Below are 20,595 nucleotides of genomic sequence, written 5' to 3'. Positions count from 1 at the left end.
ATTTAATGTTGTGCATGTATGTGTGTGTGTTTTGTATGTGTGTGTGTGTGTGTGTGTGTGTGTGTGTGTGTGTGTGTGTGTGTGTGTGTGTGTGTGCATGCGCATGTGGTGTAGTGGGAGTGGGAGTGTTTTAGAAAGGTGCTTTCTAAGGAAAGATATAAGGCAGTGGTTAGGGAAAGGAGTGATGAAAAGTTTAGGGCTAATACTCATTAGTAAGGTTCATAGATTCATAGGTTCATAGGTTGGTACTAGGCTATCGGCCCTAGGGCCTATACAAGCCTAGCCATAACAATTCCCTGGATATTTCTCCCCACAATATTTACTTCCATGGACCCCTGTCGAGCAGGGCGACTGAGATGATCCCCGGGGTGATTTTCCTATCTCCCATCCAATAATCAAGGTTCCTTTTGAAGAGGGCCAAGGAGGCACTCTGCTTGACATGTATGGGCAATCTAGTTCAGAGTATGGGGAGTCTCTGGGTCAGGAACCTATCCCTCCAACATGTTTTGTTCATTGTGATGAGAAGGTTTATATCCCTGGAACATGTGGTTCTGAGGGATTGGGATTTCTTTAAGTGGAGCATGTCCAACAGCTCAGGGTTTGACATGGCCTTGTATGTTAAGCAGAGATCGCCTCTGAGTAGACGATATGCCACAGAGTATAGCTGGAGTTTTTTTAGAAGGTCAGCATATGACATCTGATTTAGGCCTGTGATTCTTTTAGTGAGGTATTTCTGTGACCTTTCCAGCTGTTGCAGATGTCTTGTGAGGTACATACTAAATGGGTCATTATACTCTATAATGGGTCTAATGAGGGATGAGTACAGTGGGACAATGACCTCCTTTGTTCTGGATGAAAAGCTCTTAGTGATGAGGTGTGCCACATAGAAGGATTTCCTGACTGTTGTGGCAATGTGGTTATCAAAGGTGAGTCCACTGTCCACCTGTGTCCCTAATCTCTCATCACACTTTTGATGTTTAGTGTACTGCCACCTATGTAGTAATTCATGGGTACATGTTTTTTTTCCAAAGGGGATAACTATACATTTCTAGGCATTAAACTTGAGCCCATGGCTCTGCCACCAGGCATCTGTTTCTGTAAGGCCCTTTTGTAGAATATCCACATCATTTGGGGATTCAATTATGGCTCCCAGTTTGCAGTCATCTGCGAACTTTGTTAGCATGAGTCCCTTAGTACTGACCTGTACTTCAGAGAAGTAGATGCCAAACAAGAGTGGTCCCAGGACTGAACTCTGAGGTACTCCACTTGTCACTTGTCTGGAGCTGGATTTGGAGTTGGCTACTTTTACAGTCTGGGTTTTGTCAGTAAGCCAGTTGGCAAACCATCGAGTGACATAGGGATTTATGCCCAGCTTAGTAAGTTTATCTATGATTCCAGAGTGGGGGATGGTGTCGAAGGCCTTGGCGAGATCCAGATAGGCTGTGTGGACCGCCTTACCCTCGTCCACAGCTCTGGAGATTGATTTAAAGAAGTCAATCAGTTTCAGGAGACAAGATCAGCCCTTCACAAACCAAAACTGGGTGGGTTCCCGTGTTTGAAGTTTGCCAATGTCTTTGTTTATAAGTTCCATGATAATGTGTTCCATGCCCTTGTAGATCAGGCTCATCAGACTGATGGGACGGTAGTTCCTAGGCTCCAAGGTGGATCCCCCCTTGTGGAGTGGGATAACTGCAGCTCTGCACCACTCAGTGGGCACGAAGCCTGAAGTGATGCTATGATTAAACATGACACTTAGGTGAGGTACCACTTCATTTTGTAGTTCATGTAGCACACAGCCCGGGATGTCATCTGGTCCCATGGATGCTGTATTCTTAGCTTTGGAGTGTGGTTTCTACCTGTGTGGCCATGATTACCAGAATTTGGCAATCTTTTGGTATTGAGATGGGCCCTTTAGGGGGTGAGAGGGGGTTGAAGTTGGCACTAAATCGATCTGCCAGGATATTGGCAATATCCTTGGGATCAGTATATTTAATGCCATTCTGTTGTAGCTAAGAGCAGATCTGAGCATTTCCATTTTGATTCTTGATATAACTATAGAATGCCTCATGGTTGTTTTTGGAATCTTTGGCAATTTTATTTTCGTAACTAGCTTTTGAGGATTTTATGAGGGATCGCAGCTTCTTACTGAGGCTGGTGAAGGAGTTTTTTGCATCCTGGGATTTTCCTCTTTTCTGCAACAGTTTCTTCCTTCTGTTGTATAGTTTGTTTATAACAGGGGACCACCAGATTGGCTTCCTTTTTTTGGAGGAGGGCATCTTGGTTCTATTTGGGATGGCACGATTAATGCATGAGTGGATGTGCTTCTACAGTGTCTTAGTGTAGGATTCTGCAGTCAAACTTTCAGATCCTGTCTGCATGGGTGTCATGAAGTTTGTCACTTCTGACTTCAGTAGCATGAAGTTGGCTTTGGAGAAGTTTTTTAAGGAGGTTTCCTTACTGGGGGGTGGGGTGGGATGTGGATGTCAAGGGTGGTTTGCTTATGGTCAGACCTGACTAATGAGGGGGTGACCACTGGTGTGTAGCATCTATCTCCCATGTTGGTAATGACCAGGTCTAGGATATTGGAGCCCCTGGTGGGACAATGGATTAGTTGATCCAGGGCGTTGGAATTTATGAATTCCAAGAACCTTTGGGAAAAGGAGTTGGTACCCGAGTAGTTTTCCAAGTTAATGGCAGGCTAGTTGAAATTGCCCAGTATTAGGGTGTTTAGTTGTATCTTAATATTTTCCAGTATGTTTAGAAAGGTGTAGTGAGAATCTTAGGGCATGGAGGGGGATCTGTAGCAAGCTACAATTTGGATTGCAGTCTTATCTAGTGTTAGTTGCACCTGTAGAATTTTAGATGCATTGTGTTGGGCAACTAGCCTGGAGGTGTGAATATCCTTGGTAAATATGGACACTCGTCCACCTTTAGTGTTTCGGTCTTGGTTTTGTGGCCAAAAAGTGTGGTAAGAGTTGTAGCCTGGTATTGCAGGGGTGCTCACTGGAGCCTTGAACCAGGTCTCAGTTACTGCACAGATATCAATGTTCTCCATTTTTAGCAGTGCCTCGAGGTTTAGACTACCAGTATTGAGTAGCATTACCTTCAGATTTTGCATGCTTGTATCTGTTACGGTGGTGGTTTTGTCCTTTGCACCTTGCCTAAAAAAGGCACTATAGGGGTGGCAAGGGCTTTAGCCAGTAACCTGAATCCCAGGAGTGACAGGTGCAGACCATCTTTGACAAAGCATCGTGGTTTGTTGATCATGTCTTCCCAGGCAGACAGATACACATCCCCTTTGAATGACACCAGAAGCTTAGCCAATTGTTGTAGTCATTCATTTTGTCCTTACACTGTGGTATCATTCTGGGCGAAGGCAGGATGCTACTCAGGGCTAGCGTCATACCTGCCTGGGCCACATGATCTGAGAGCTCTTCCATGTCTCTTTTCATGTAGTCCAGGGAGGTACGTCTCAAGTCATTCACTCCAGCATGGGCAATTACAGAGTCGTATTTGTACTTGTTGTGGAGTGACTTGAGTGCATGTGTTATGTGGCAGATCCTGGCACCCGACAGGCAGCTGACTGTAATTTTCTCCTTGTTCAACCTGGTGAGTGGGGCATCAGTGTGCCTGACTATAGAGTCACCTGTGACTAAAGTTTTGGGTACATTGTCCTACCTTAGGGGCTGTTGTTGGGTGGCACACTGGTGTTATGAGCTATGTGCCACTTTGGTTGTGACTGGTGTTTGTTTGCTTTTCAGCTTTGGAGGTCCTTGTTGATTGGGCAGGTTAATGTTATATATATATATATATATAGGATGTGGGGGGGGGCATTTTCTGGTATGATAGTGGTCCCATGTCCTCTTTTATGTGGCTAATGCAGACATGCCATCTCTGCTAGCCATCAATCCTCTATTAGATGGTGCTGTGATGTGTAACAGCCTCATGGGCAAGCAGGTCCAAATGATTGCCAAAGCTGATATCAGGCATGATCTGTTTCTAGAACTTCAGCAACGTTGCCAGCTTTGGTAGTACATACAAACAAGCTAATGTGGCTCATTAACATGCAATGTTTCTGAATAATATTATTTGGTCTGAGCTTTGCAGGTTCCCACTGAATTCTACACCTTTGTGTGCTGAGTATTGAATTGGGTAGGGTCACTGACGATTTAGAATAGCTTGGGTGGAATGATAAAAACAGTGCACACTTGCTACTCCAGTGTTTTTGGAATCTGGCCTATTCTGTAATTAAATATTATGCAAACTTTGATATAAAGGTGAAAATGTTTTCAAGAAGCTTGAAATGTTTTGTAAATATTGCAGTATATTTGCAGTATACATAAAGTATTTCAAATACTGGTTTAAACTGACACCTGAAGTGTTAACAACTGCTATCAATATACAATTTTCATGAAAATGTTCCAAGTAAATACATCGGTAGTAGATGCCTAAGATGATACAGTTTACAATTACATTATTCTAGGAAGTAGTAAAAGAAACTGTAGGTGGATATTTCAAAGAGAAATTGTAGCATAATACAAAAATAAATCAGCATGGAGACCAGTCATTAAATAATGTTCAAAACAGATATGGAAACACAGTGAACAGGTTTATTTATGAGAAGTAGTATATACTTTATCATTTATGCCAACTGTAGCATGCATGTTGTAACAATATATACACAGCATTAGATAACACTGGAAGAGAAATGAGTTCATTATGTTTTATCTTATAAAGGAATATATTCAAAAAGCATAACATAGCAAGCATGTTTTGTTTTCTGTAGTTAATAAACCAGCATTATTGAGGTGAATGAAATATCATTTCATTTGAGTTGGATTCAGAAAAGTAAATCACTTCCTGAAGTATACTTCAATTATTTTAACAAGCTATATATATTATTTGGTGTCCTTAAATGTTGGCAAAAAGGGTTGTCAGGTTAAGTAAACAAAGCACCTTAGGGGGATCTGAAAAAAGTAACTACTTAACACACACTGCCAGTTGTATTGTGGCCTTAAACCCATGGGACCTTTGAAATCATCCATTTGCTCTGATGCATAACCTTGATGCTGAGACATATGTCAGGGCACGTTGAGGCATGATGATGCCTGTTGACACAGATAATGCTTTTTATTCAGTCCGATGCACCTGCATGCAGTGCATCCTCGTATATAATTTTCAGAGTACCTTTTATCTTTTATATGGTCATTTCATTACTTATGCTTGTCCAAGCATTTGTACCTTATTATAACTTAGTCTGCTATATAGTTTGCCTCACTTAACAGTTTTCCATCATAAAAGTCAAACGGGTTGCATTCTCAGCAGCAGTTGTCATAAACCATATAAAGATGATTATACATACTCAAAAACAATTTCACCCACAAGTTAAATTCTCACTTGTGACAAAATTTTCTTTTTTTCCTTGTTCCCATCTGCAATCTCCTTCAGGCTTACATTAAAATGTAAGCTCCAGTTGTTCACTGAGTACTATAAAGAACTAATACAGAAGTAGTGGAGACCCAATGACAAGGACCAAATTTATATAATATTCAAGAATTACTGCATTGTAGTTACAGCTGCATGCTTCTCTCAACTGGAATAAAGCAAGGAAACTGAAAGGATATGTAAGCTAATATGCAAGTGTATTTTTGAAAACAGCATGCATTATTAAAAAAATTAGACATTTAGTGTACTACAACAGCAGTTAGCATTGCTGCCTTGTAGCTCTTGGTTTTTCTATTCATTTTTTGGCTGACATGCTTTCTGTGCTGTGTTTGTACCTCCTCCCTTTCTTTATGTGGATATTTACCAGCTGCTCCAGTGTCCTGCCACAGTAAAATGATGTAGCGCAGATGAACTGATATTCCTGTCATACTGCGCATAAATTTGCTTGCTGTGCAAAACTGGGTGAATGTGTATGTCTCATGATAGGGTGGTGCCCTATTCTGCCTAAATTCCTTTGCTTACACCAAGTAAGATCCAGGATAGGCTTTGGCCCACCCATAACCTTGAGATCTATTAAAGAGGCAACTAGAGAAAAAGTAAATGAATGAAAAAATAAGTTAAAGAATGAATGAATAAATAAATATTTGAATTCAGACTTATCTGAAAAAAAAAAAAAACATATGCATTGATCTGAGATGAAAAAGGTATTTTGAATGAAAAGAGAAGTTTCCCCATCAGGAGTTGACTTTCTGTGTATTGCTTGTTTTGCTGTGCCTTGGATTTTCTTGTTTTTACACACGTGATATTATCTCTGACCTGTTCACAGTCTGGACCCTTACTGTGCAGATTGACCCCACCTTCTGTTTTCACACAGTGCCGAGCATGCAGGAGTATAGCTAGGATGGGGGTGAACAGGCAGCTGCCTTGGGTGGAAGATGATAGGGAAGGATGCAATCTGTAGATGCCAAGCAATCAGGAGTACAGTACTGGCATTAAATGTTGTAATGCTGGCACCGAAATTAACTCAGATACTACCTTTGCAGTCAGGTCACACCGCTTCATATGTTATGTGATTTGTACCAAACTACTTGCAGCAGTGGTTTGCAACAGATGCTAAAAGTAGAAACTTTTTTTCTTTCTCCACAACTTATAGCTGAAGAGCAAAGAAAGGACACAAACCTGACTTGCTCCTGCCAGATTGGGGAACAGGCTTTTTTTGCTCCGCATTGTGGGGACAAGTGGTAGCAAATAAGGGAACAGCTATGTTCACAAGACAGGCCAGTTATGCCTCTGACAGCATGTAGCAGCTGTTGAGCAATTGCTCGTACAATAGCTGCACATGCAGAGAATATTAAATGCATCGACTGAATAGCATTAAAGGAAATGAACAGCTTGCTAAGAAAACCAAAAAGAAGGCATCAGTTCAAAAAGGAACATAGTGCCTCCTTTTACTTTCGGTACCGCTCAAGGTTTGGTCACTCCATCTTACCCAAGTCCATGTATGGGATGATGCATGTTCCTCCAGAGCCAGACTCTGCTTTGCTGAACATTCATGATACACTAACATTAGCATTTCCACAAATAAGAATTTCTTACTGTAAGACGTCAGTGCTGGTTTCTAATTTAACAATAAGCCATGACTGGGTGTGAGTAATGCAGTGTTTATCCACAGCTGGCATAATTTGTTTACTGGGTTGAAGACCAAGTGATCAAGGAAATAAGCTATCCATAGGAAAAACTGTACTGCCCAAAACTGGACTATTGCTACTACAGTATATTATGCCATTACTAAAGGAAAAGGTAATTGCCTATCTCTTTTTAAATTGTATTGCTAATTTTGAGTTCATTCTTGTTTTGTTAAATGACAGGAATAAAGCAAGCATACATCTGCAAAGAAAACAGAGTAAGCAAAAATAAAACTATTTATTCATTTAGAAAAGCAGCTGCTTATTTCTACTACTACATAATCACATATGCAAATTTTTAATGTTTTTGTAAACTTTGTTGTTAACTTTTCTTCCTGGAAAATAAGAAATGCCTACAGGTACATTTAACATAGAAATACAGTACCCTATATCAGCACTACCCCTATCTCAGCTCAACGAGCACCCTAGGAATTTCCCTATACAGGCCCTTCTGCAGCCTACGTTTTTGGACTAAAAACAAGAAAGTATTCAGAGACTGAGGACAAAATAAAAAAAGTCTTCTAAGACTGAGAAACTGAAAAGTTGTATTTCTGCAACTTTAGCAAGATTCTTGCTACAGTGACTTGCACACACTGAGCTTTACTGCAACTGTGAGTGCGGTATAGACATTCAATTACGAAGGTCAGATATGCTCACAACTTCTTAAATGCTAGTATACCCCCTCAGTAACTGCTTGCACCCAGGGCACCCATCTCATCACCCTTCCTTAGTTAGAGTGATGACCTGTATCATAATTTAGGTAGTGAGGCATTGTAGGGTCTGTCTTTTGTTCAGGAGTTTTCAGCTCCAAGAAGAATTTCTTGTGGTCTTTCTTATCAGCAAGATAAAAACAAAAATAACCTAATTTTTCCATCAAAAACTGTCTACCTTGATATTGTTTATAGTATGTAGATAATTTTTCCATCAAAAACTGTCTACCTTGATATTGTTTATAGTATGTAGATTAAAATCAACTTCAAGGGATTGTTACACTTGCTTCAGAAAGAGACCAGTACATGTTAAATGATAGTATTGTACCATGCAGCTTCTTCAAGTCATGTATTTCTGCAATATTCTGTATTTGGGAATACTTCCTAATGAGCTCTCCATACTCAGGACATGTATTTGCCAATGACTGCACAGTAATTTAAAGTAAATGCAGTTCATTTCATTTTTTTTTTTTTGTGGGGGATGAGTGTGCTTGCATCCTAATCTTTATGTATGAATATTTTCAACAAACTCTTATGATTTTTGAATATTTCATGTTGCATTTTGACTTGCTTAGACAACAATTTTATTTGTATTGCTTAATTTATGATTGTGACTTCAGCTATTTTTATGCACTGTTATTTTTCACTCATTTCTGAAGAAGTTCTTTCCACGGTAATAGAATGAAAGCACTCAAAACCAGATTTGTCTCTGTGTGTTTCTTTTGACTTCTTTGTTATATTTTTTTGGAAGTTTTATTAGTCATATGTATAGATATACCCCCAGATTCATGAAGCTTGGTGCAAGGCCGGTGTAAGTCCCGCGCCGGCCGTGAGGCATATAAATGGTGTAGTAGCGCCATATGCATATTAATGAAGGTGCGCCGCTACCACATCCACGTGCATAGGACACGTGCGTGAGTGCATGGGGCGTTACTAAGCTGCGACCGGAGGCGTGTCAATGTCGGCTGGCGATGAGCAACCTAAACTGCTGAATATTATAGCCTGCCTGCAATAGTAATCGCACCTATCAGTGTCCGTGGATAATGAAACGTATGCAAAGCATGCAAGACAGTTCCCGGCCACACAAAATGGAGAACCAAACAGAAATGCACGCAACATAAGATAATATTCCGTCCATGGAACAAATGATATTTAAAATCATGTGTCCGTAATGTACTGCACTGTCAGAAGTTATACCCAGTGGAAGTGAAGCGCATCATGTCAGCGTGCCGCCAATACACAAGTCTAGCCCCATGGGTATGGTCACCAGCAGTTCCACAGTGATAGTGATAGTACACAGCAGGGCAGTTGTGGCTATATAACAACCGTAAAGAAACCTGACAGTCCAAATTGTATACCAAACACACACAAACATATGTATATTAAAATGTGCTATACACATGAACAGGAACGTAACCGTCACATACACATAGGATGCTATACGCGGAACCCGGATATCCAAAAGTAGAACCCATGTATGCAAATGCAATACGCAACAACCCCAGTATAGCACATAACCCGCACCCATGTCCGAATGTCCACCAAATCCAGCTACCAGCCTTGCGCATCCGTACACCTGCACATAGCGAGTATTCCCCATATGTAGTAGGAAGTATCGTCCTAGGCAGTGTCCGGATTGCAAATATGTATCCCACGAATGTAAACATCCCATCACAGGTACGTAAATCCAAATGCCCGCGCGTTAATTTTACGGCAAAATGTGTGTACATCCCGCGCGGGATAGGTAACCTGTTGAAACCTCAGAGTTGTTTACACAACATGGTGTTCATTACTGTACACATCTGGACAAAACATGTATGTGTAGTCACGGTACTGTTCAGTTTCTACACAGACATGCAATTCATACTACGCAGGATGGAACAGCTGCCCACCATGCAGGTCACCCCACTAGGGTTGCCACCTGTTCAGATGGTCAAGGTGGGACATCCCTTGTAGAAATGTGAGAATTTGCTGGATAAAACATACCCCCGGCCAGTGCAAAGGACAGAATTATACGTGTATGCCAAGATAAAAGCTCATGCCATAGCATTTGAATAGCTTATGCTATCCCAAATAATAGTTATGTGTACCAGATACAAAATACCTGTATCATGCAACTAGTACAGAAAATAAGAAATATATTATTGTCTTAAAATCACAGGACATTTGCCATGTCTTAGGTGTCATCGCAGGACACAACTGTCCAAAGTGGGACCTCCCCTCGCAAAGAGGAACAAGTGGTAACCCTACACCCCACCGAATTATCAACAGTATATATTCAACTCAATCATATACCGACACCACCTCTCAACCTATTACAGCAACAAAACCTGGACAAAGCCCAAATGGATGGGAGGACAAATAGGGACAGATGTAATTACTGCTCCCACAAGCTTCGAAAGTTCACTGAATAATAGTATGTACATAAGCAGGAAATGTTGTGAAGGATGTGGGGTAGTCCCCAGTATTACAGAGGTCCATACAAATATACTGTAACAAACCGTCACATATGTTGACTGTACTACTGCATACCTGTAGTTAATTCATAGTTACATCATGTGCAAAATAATAACCCCCATAAGAATGAATACAGGAAATAGTCAAATGTGAATGGGAACACCACTCACCATGGATTATGTATCGTAACCACCCCCACCCATATTATGTATTGCCAACATCATAAGCTGCGGACAGGTGCCCAAACACCTGTGTCTGTAAACAGATTAAATGTTCAAAATGTACAATCCCTGTCCATGTGCTTTGTCTGACATTTGAACACGGTCAGGGCAGTTCCGTTCACCAGTCGGACAAGCCTAAACCCAGATCACCACATGAGCACCCTGACAATTAAAGACCTGTATGTGTCAGGAATATAAGCCTTTGGGTTCTGAATATCCCTGCAGTGATGAAATATGCAGCTTGGGTCCAGAGCAGTAGGGAACAGGGAATGTGTAACATGTAGTACCGCATTCTTCCCAGCAGGAGAATGGATGCCTGTGACGTAAGTGAAGCGGAGAGGCTTGTGTTAATGTAGCTATGTACTATGGGTATGCATATAAATGAGTCAGAACACCAAACGTATACTGGTTACAGCATCCGGCCAACGTGAATGCAGTCCCGGTTGAACAACGACTACAGCACATATAATGTGAAAGTGTAATGAATGCGTCTGTGCTGTACAGACAGTTAAATATGTAAAGGTGAACGTGTGTTTCGCAAACGTCCGTTAACGGGATTACAGATAAGTACTGGTACTGTCACAAGTAATAAAGCCCACGTAAGCACAAAGACTTAGTAAACATATGTAACCCACAATAAAGATATGTATGCACGCCCGCTCTTAACCTACAATAAGGAAATGCAAGTGCGCCTGTGCGTGTGTGATCCGCTCACAGCATAGTAAATGAATGCTGTTTCCCCCACGTTAGTTATACATGGCTCAAACCCATTAAACTCGTAAAGTATGAAACCGGACGAAGCCATGCAAACTACCGGTACATATAGGGACAAACCCCAGATATGTGCCAGAACAAACATAAAAAGTGGATAGAATAACGGGTGTGTCAGTAGCATGGATTCTCTGAAGGGTATGCAGTCATAACCTGAACTTCTTGCCAGAAATCCCCACCGTAAGTCTCAGATGAAATGCCACTACATTGCCAGATAGACACAGGTTTATGTAAAACACAGCGAAGATAAAGGGGCAAGCAGCTGTACACTCAGCGACAATCTGTATAGTGGAAAGGTATGGTATGGATATAGATATATGTGTATACACATAATCCACAGACGTAAACCAAAGCAAGTTATGAAATGAGGATTGTACATGTATATATGTATACACAACAGACTTATGTCCCGTAGATATAACATATGCACATAAATAGGTGACGTTATATCTAATATGGGTAGACAAACAGACATGCAGGAAAGGTGAATAAACCACAGCATTCAAAAACATTGGCCAGAAAGTGAAAGTCCAGCAAGTTCTACACTTTAAACATGCAGATAGGTGTCCATTGCAGGACTCCATAAATTGGAATACGTAGTGTCAACCGACATTGACGCAAAAGAAGTGACCGCAGCAAATATGAAATAGCTGTACATGCAACAGTATCAGGTGCAAGGGTGATGACACATGTGTCGATAGAATGTATGACGTACAAACTGATATCCGGAGAGTGGGGAGTGCATACAAGTGTCTCCACACTTCAGTAACGCACACATTAAAAATGTGTAATGGGTACTGTAGAGGGTTGTCAGGTATGGGAATCATGGGTATGCAGATATGGGCCTAGGTGTCGTTTGGCAGGGATTTCGTAGGCCCGCCTGGGAGTGATGTGGGTATAGCACACCTATATCCCCAATAATGGGGCAAACCATCCACTGGATATTGCGGAAACCATTTTGGCAATATGTAGGGCCCTATATCAGTGTCATGTAGGCGATAATCATGGATGGACATGCGTCACCAAGATGGTACCCATAACTGGCAAACTGTCAGAATAACACAGCTGCACTAAGGCATAGTACATGAAATACAAATAGGACTATATTAGATATACCCCAGACAAAGTCAGAACGTTGTGAGAATACTGGCGTACCCATGAATACGGATGTTATGAGTGTTACTAATCATGTAATGGAAATGTCAGTCACTATTATCTACCGCACAGTCCGTAATGCCTTGCCAGCAATTTACCAGAAAGGCACATCACTATGACAAATGTAACAAGGTCAAACATCAGGGTGTTTACCCATAATGTGTACAGGTTAGGGGTATGAAGGTAACCTGTCCAGAATACATGTACAGAACTAGTGATACTAGGTGGACAGGTGAGAAGAAAGACATCAGGACAAATGAGAAAACATGTACAAGTCACACGCATGTACACCGACAAATGTGAATGACAATGTATGCCCTGTGAATGTCAATGCGGAAGGTTAATAGACACAAACGTAATGTGTCCCTCAGGGTGTCATGCAGTGTCACCGTAACAATGTCCAGTCCCCCAGACACATACGTGAGCTCTGCCACTGACGGAAAGCGCAAATACCGGCGCACACATATGGCACACGATAGACCAATTAGTGTGGATAAGCAGCTGTTGGCCTGTGTGAGGAATACAGCTGTCTGGGTGGGTGTGTCCTGCAATATAAATGTAATGGCATGTGGCCTGTGATGCCGCCATACAGTGTGTGTATTGGTGTCAGAAAGTTGATATTTTGTTACAGACACATACTCCGCAACTGTATAGATTTACGATGAATGTGCAGAGTTCTGCCTCATATGTTGGGTGTGTTCCACGTAACAGTAACATTCTGGCACTTCCATGATAACTGAAGACATGAAATGATGACAAACATGCGTAAGACACCAAATCCGACAGAAAAGCCATACTAATGCAAAACCTATTATTGTGTCAACTATTTACGTTTGTAAGAGCAACATGTCAATACTGCCCCTATGTGTCCCACTATCAGATAAGGCCTTGTCCAGCAACTTGCTCTAGGAGGTGGAGTGGTATGAACAGAAACAGATACATGTGTGAGGAAACAGCAATATCGACTGCAAGATAACGCAGAAGGTATGACATGCGCTGCAGTAGGACGTGCAGTACTGTCCGCAGGTATGTGCTGACATTGCAAATGACACAGCAGTCTACATGAAGAACCTTTAGGGCTGTCACCTTTACAAATGATGATACTGGGACATACCCACAGCCATGCACACAGCACAAATAGACATACACACATCAAAACTAGGCCATGATACATGAAGCCTCCGGCGTGTACGAGTACAGTGAGAGTACAGCAAGGATAGATGTCTGCCAAGATAACACGGACGTTGCATGGACAATGTTGGGAGTTGCAACACACCCCATTGGTATGTGAAAGCTATGCAAATATGGGATACATAAAACAGTCAGCTGCCCATGCAAGAGCAGGGTTATGGGCAGAAAATATATATATATATATATATATATATATAGAGAGAGAGAGAGAGATACAGACATACACACACACATGTGGCAGGGCTGGAATCGAACCTACACATGACTACCCTATCACACTACAGCAGGACGCATTTACAGAACACGCTACCGAGACTACTAAACACAGCAGACACACAGGCATTCTACTAGGTGCGTGTCAACATCCGCAAAGACAAAGATGGCAGCAGGATATGTCTGTATTGCAAAGCATCTAAAAGCATAACCTGAGTCCCCAGGCAGACAGGAGCATGCACACATACACACACACACATCTGGCAGGCCTGGGAATCGAACCTACACCTAACTACCCTATCACACTACAGCATGATGCATTTACAGAATGCGCTACCGAGACTACTGAACACAGCACTCCCAGAGGCATACTTCTAGGTGGGTGACATCATCCGCAAAGGCAAAGATACCGATAGGGAATGTATGTGTTGTGAGGCATCTAAAAGCATTACTGTGTCCCCAGGCAGCTGGAAACACACACACACACACTTGGAAGGGCCGGGAGTTGAACACACACCTACCTACTCTAACACACTACAGCATTACGCATTTACAGAATGCGCTACCGAGATTACTGAACACAGCACTCTCAGAGGCATACTTCTAGGTGGGTGACATCATCCACAAAGGCAAAGACGCTGATAGGGAATGTATGTGTTGTGAGGCATCTAAAAGCATTACTGTGACCCCAGGCAGCTGGAAACACACGCACACACACACACACACACACACACACTTGGAAGGGCCGGGAGTTGAACACACACCTACCTACTCTAACACACTACAGCATTACGCATTTACAGAATGCGCTACCGAGATTACTGAACACAGCACTCTCAGAGGCATACTTCTAGGTGGGTGACATCATCTGCAAAGGCAAAGACGCCGATAAGGAATGTATGTGTTGTGAGGCATCTAAAAGCATTACTGTGTCCCCAGGCAGCTGGAAACACACGCACGCGCACACACACACACACACACACACACACACTTGGAAGGGCCGGGAGTTGAACACACACCTACCTACTCTAACACACTACAGCATTATGCATTTACAGAACGCGCTACCGAGATTACTGAACACAGCACTCTCAGAGGCATACTTCTAGGTGGGTGACATCATCCGCAAAGGCAAAGACGCCGATAGGGAATGTATGTGTTGTGAGGCATCTAAAAGCATTACTGTGTCCCCAGGCAGCTGGAAACACACACACACACACACACACACTTGGAAGGGCCGGGCGTTGAACACACACCTACCTACTCTAACACACTACAGCATTATGCATTTACAGAACGCGCTACCGAGATTACTGAACACAGCACTCTCAGAGGCATACTTCTAGGTGGGTGACATCATCCGCAAAGGCAAAGATGCCGATAGGGAATGTTTAGAGAGTGAGCGGTCTGAAAGCATATTACCGTCCCAAGGTAGACGTACACAAACATGCCAGTGCTGTCAACGGGCCAACTAAATATCTACGGAGCACAACAAACACTGAATAGATATGGGATGCGCCACAGACAGTACACCCTCCGAGAGAGCAACAAGTGTGTTCAATGTAGGCATCCATCGTGACATTGAAATTGGACATCTGGTGCCTGGATGACCACCATGGCTATACAGGATGTCAATGGCCATGCCCACATGCTTAGTATCACATGTCTGTTTGGAATGTACTGTGTGTCCATCTACACAACGGCGTACTGGGCATGCTCACACACATAGCTGTTGCAAAGGGCCATCTTGCATGCACACGGAGTCTAATCACGGAGGGGCGCAGTGTGGAATGTACTGTGTGTCCATCTACACAACGGCTTACTGGGCATGCTCACACACTTAGCTGTTGCAAAGGGCCATCTTGCATGCACACGGAGCCTAATCATGGAGGGGCGCAGTGTGGAATGTACTGTGTGTCCATCTACTCAACGGCGTACTGGGCATGCTCACACACTTAGCTGTTGCAAAGGGCCATCTTGCATGCACACGGAGTCTAATCACAGAGGGGCGCAGTGTGGAATGTATTGTGTGTCCATCTACACAACGGCGTACTGGGCATGCTCACACACTTAGCTGTTGCAAAGAGCCATCTTGCATGCACATGGAGTCTAATCATGGAGGGGCGCAGTGTGGAATGTACTGTGTGTCCATCTACACAACGGCATACTGGGCATGCTCACACACTTAGCAGTTGCAAAGGGCAATCTTGCATGCAGATGGAGTGTACACACAGAAGGGCACAGTAAGGTATAACTGCCCTCACGCACAGGGCGGTCACACATGCAGTGACCTGTACACACACAGCTGCCATCACAGCTGTCACAGGTGCAGGTCACACACGTACACACTGCAGTGTACACTGTAGCTGTCAAGTCAGCACCATGTCATTGGTGAAGCACTACACAGCCTTACGGTCCCACAACACCATGTTGCACATGACCACTGGGCTGTACAGCGGTGTACACCAGCTGTGCAGAGTACACACGTACCAACAGGGATCCAACAGGTGTTATGCATTGCAACGATGCCAGTATACATGAACAGGTCGGCTCATGACATACCATGGCCCTCACACAGCTGTGACACCTGACTGTTGCTGTACACCAATGAACACACGTCTGGGTCCATCGTACATGTGATTTTGTGGATGTGTGCATGGACTGCACACACAACACATACATACATGGCCTTTGATGTACCTTGTGCATAACACTGGCTCAATCAATGCTACACATGCGAATTGAAGGTGGGCCCATGTCTGTTGAATGCTCACACTACAGGGGGTAGCAGTGTTGACCGGGACACATACCCCTGTACTGGTCGCCTGTGACACCTGTGATATCATACCGCAGTCCATGTGTCATGTATGTCAACACACATGTCCAACAATAGCAATGCATACAAACATGGCAACAGGAGACACATGTGACATCTGTACTGTGCATGCAGCAAACATGCATGTGCAGTGGCCGATGTCCGTAACATAGTTGCACCTACCTACGACATGCAGACGCAATGCAGACCCATCATTGACATCTGTATGCGGTGACATACAAACAGCACGTATGGAGGGATGTGTGTATGTAACGTGGTGAGACACCTGTCTAGATGTATGTGTGCAGGGCGTGGCTCACAGTTGTGTCACACACCATCCTATCATGCCATGTGCTAACTGTATGCTATGTCGCTGTTACGTGATGGTGCTGACATAATGCATACACAGTGGTTAGGTGTTAACAACTATATGTCATATGGCACCTGTAACACCTACAACCTCCCGTGTGTATATAGCAGCACATTTGCCAGATATAACATTGGTACACATAATGCAATCAATACTGCTGCATGTCCAGCAAACGTGTAATCATTTGGCTGGTGTATCATTCCCAGCACTGCCATGTGTGTCTTAATGTGTGACCAGGGTTGCCACATATCGCGGGGAATATGTCCCAGTTGCTACACATCCCTGTACACCATTGTAGAGAACTGTACATACGTCAGTGTGGGAATCATGACGTTCGCCGGTGATGTGCATCACACAGATCGGCTATCCGTATACACATGTCTGGTCACCACAGTGTGTGTGTGTCTGTATGTATGTCTGGTGCTTGGTGTGAGTGTGTATGCTGATATACGGTGGGAAATTATCACTGGCCCCACGTGTTGACTAACCCGTAATGGTGATGCATTGCACAACCCTGTTGATGCCATAGGTCCCAGCCATACTGGCTACCTGTGCATGTCCCTTCTCTGTGACACTTCGCGTGGGTGCATAGTACTGTGAGGGTGATGACCACACAGGCAAGGGTCCCCAGCTGCACACTATGGGGTGTGCGTTATAGTGGTGTACACCCCGTGACTGTGGCCATGTTCACGTACTGTTATGGGTCCTACTGCTGCACAGTGTGGCCTCCAGCTACCAAGTGACACCTCACATCATCATTGGCCAGGCCGCTGTGTACAACCCCTGCACCATGTCACCATACCTGTAATGTGTCCTGCTATGTATGTCACATCTCTGTCCAGTGTAGCCTGTGGCACCGACCGCATGCGTCAGGTGCAGTATATGTGCAGACATCTGTGTCATGTTTGTGTGTCCAACAGTCAGGATAAGGGTACATGTAGCATGCTGATATTGCCAGACGTGCCTGTGTGTACTCCACAGTTACACGTGGGGGACTGCAAACACTGCTACCTGTAGGCACATGCAAGTACACCATAGGAGGGAACCAGGGTATCACAACAAACATGCTGCTACAGATGTAACCGAGACACATACTGTGAACACATCACAATGCATGCTGCACCTGCACTACATGGTGTGACTGGTGCATGTCGACAGTACACAAACCTATGTCACATACACAACTCAGTATTCACACACAGCCACTGCAACATACACATCCCTCACTATGCATACACACCTCTCACTATGCTGTTCACCCTGTGCATCAGAATATTTGTGCATAACCCTGCACCGATGGTGTGGATGACAGAGATGTGGCACAGGCTTCATCATATGCACAGGGTGATATGTTTGCCAGGGGCATAGGCTGCACCAATGGATAACATCATGTGTGTGTGTAAGGGCCGGTGAGTTGACTGGACATATCTGTGCAGAATGCATGTGGGTGTTGTGGAGCCCTACAGTTGTGTTTGCTGTGTGCGTGTATGTGTGTACACAGTTCTGCCATTTGTGATGCCTACACGGGGTATAATTGACAGCCCCAGATTGTACAGTGCAGGTTGTACAGCTCACTGTGTCCGTCCACGGCCACGTGACCTGTGCCTGCCTGGGGTTGCACGGGCACTACCAGGTGGAGGTACAGAGTGCCTACTGTCTGACGACACATGTCCGCTGGAAACGTGTCCCCGCTGAGACTGTCCAGGGCCACGTCCACGTGGCCTGCTGTGTCCTGGTGTTGACAGCACAGCAGCAGCTGCACTGCTACTGCTACTGGCACTATGGGAGCGGGCATGTGAGGTGACACGGTCACGTCGATCTACACTAGGTGGTGTTGCTGGCCTACGTCCACGTGGCCTACGCCTCACTCCTACCAGGTGTTCTAGCACAGACAGCTCCCGCTCGCGGATTGCCATGCCTCGGTCAAGGATACTGACCATTTCACCTAGTCGCCTATCCAGAACATTAGCAATCTGCTGTTGAGCATTCGCCAATGCCTGGATGTTGTCATTTAGGGTGTGGATAGCAGCCCTCTGCAGCCTCTGCCCTTCTCTGTTCTGCCGTTCAGCACGTGACTGTGCCGCCATTATAGTCTGGAACATGCATCTGGTGATACCAGCTGCTGCGCTCTGTCCTGCAGGTGCATGTCTGCCAGAGGTCTTCCTACGAGCAGCACCGGCCACATGCCTGTGTGGCACATCTGCAGTCATTATACTGACACCATGGTGTGCAGACACACCTTCTGTAACCACCACACATTCCTGTCCCACGCCAACAGATGCTGACTGTCCTTCCTCTATGGCCACCGGTGATGCGGTATGTGTTGGCAGCAGAACTGTGTGCGGGGAAGAGGGGGACATAGCTGGGATGGTAACCATTGGCACAGATTCAGCCCCTGACAACCCTGCCTGTACCTCATGCATATGTTCATCACCGCTAGTATCTGTGGGGACACTAACATCAGATGGACCGCAGGAGGGTAACGCACCTACATCACCTGTGAATGCAAAGAAATACTGTAAAGTACAATAGACACAGACACACACACAGACACACACACACACACAGACACATACAGACACACACAGATACACACAGACACACACAGACACAGACACACACACAGACACACACACACACACACACACACACACACACACACACACACACACACAGTCACACACACAGACACACACACACACAGACACACACACAGACACAAACACACAGACGCACACACAGACACACACACAGACACACCATGCATGTGATTTGTTAGATGGCATGCAGCATGCCTGCGATAGAGCAGAGTGCATGCAGCTCAGACATTAATAGTGTTAGTAAGCATACCCTCCCTGGGGTGCACACTACAGCAAGCAGGTGTCATATCAGTAGCCATGCAGGTCACACAATCATGGTAGTATGCATGCATCTCCGTGATACACCATGTGGGCCAGAACAGGATAACAGTACACGTCTGACGTGTCCTTGACATGTAATTTGCTGACATGTGCATTAACATGCATACATGTTTGACACAATGGTGTCCTGACACATGTACAGCATCATAATGGGCTTCACATTGCAGTGTTGTGTGTATGCCCTACAGATAGAATGCATGTTTATTAAATGTGCATGAGCACGGGAGGGTAGTGTGAGCCGTCCACATTGCTATACAGTGTGAAGTACAGACACTGTGCCATTGTATGGCAACATGAGGCATGTATGCTGCTGTAGAATGCATAATGTGTACACATTGCATAGCCATAACTGCAACACAGTCGTGATGTTCGACAGATCATATATGGTAGACTTCAGTGACACCTCCAGTAGCTGTGCACAGGCTTTTAGGTTGTCCACTGTACCACATCAACTGTATAATCGGTCATCTAGGGCTATAATTGGACCATGTGTGGACAATGTGCAACAGGGTGTATACACAGCCCGTGTACTGTGTGGCTACATGTCTCTGGCCATCCCCCATGGCCATGTGTGCACATGTGGTGGCCATTGTGTGTGATGGGCATCTTCTCCACATGTCTGTATGGTCCCATATGATATA

The sequence above is a fragment of the Protopterus annectens genome, chromosome 3.part0, assembly GCF_019279795.1.
Source record: "Protopterus annectens isolate FY-2018-M chromosome 3.part0, PAN1.0, whole genome shotgun sequence".
NCBI lineage: Eukaryota > Metazoa > Chordata > Ceratodontiformes > Protopteridae > Protopterus > Protopterus annectens.
The sequence above is the reverse complement of the archived record's forward strand: the minus strand, read 5'-3'. Positions refer to the sequence as shown.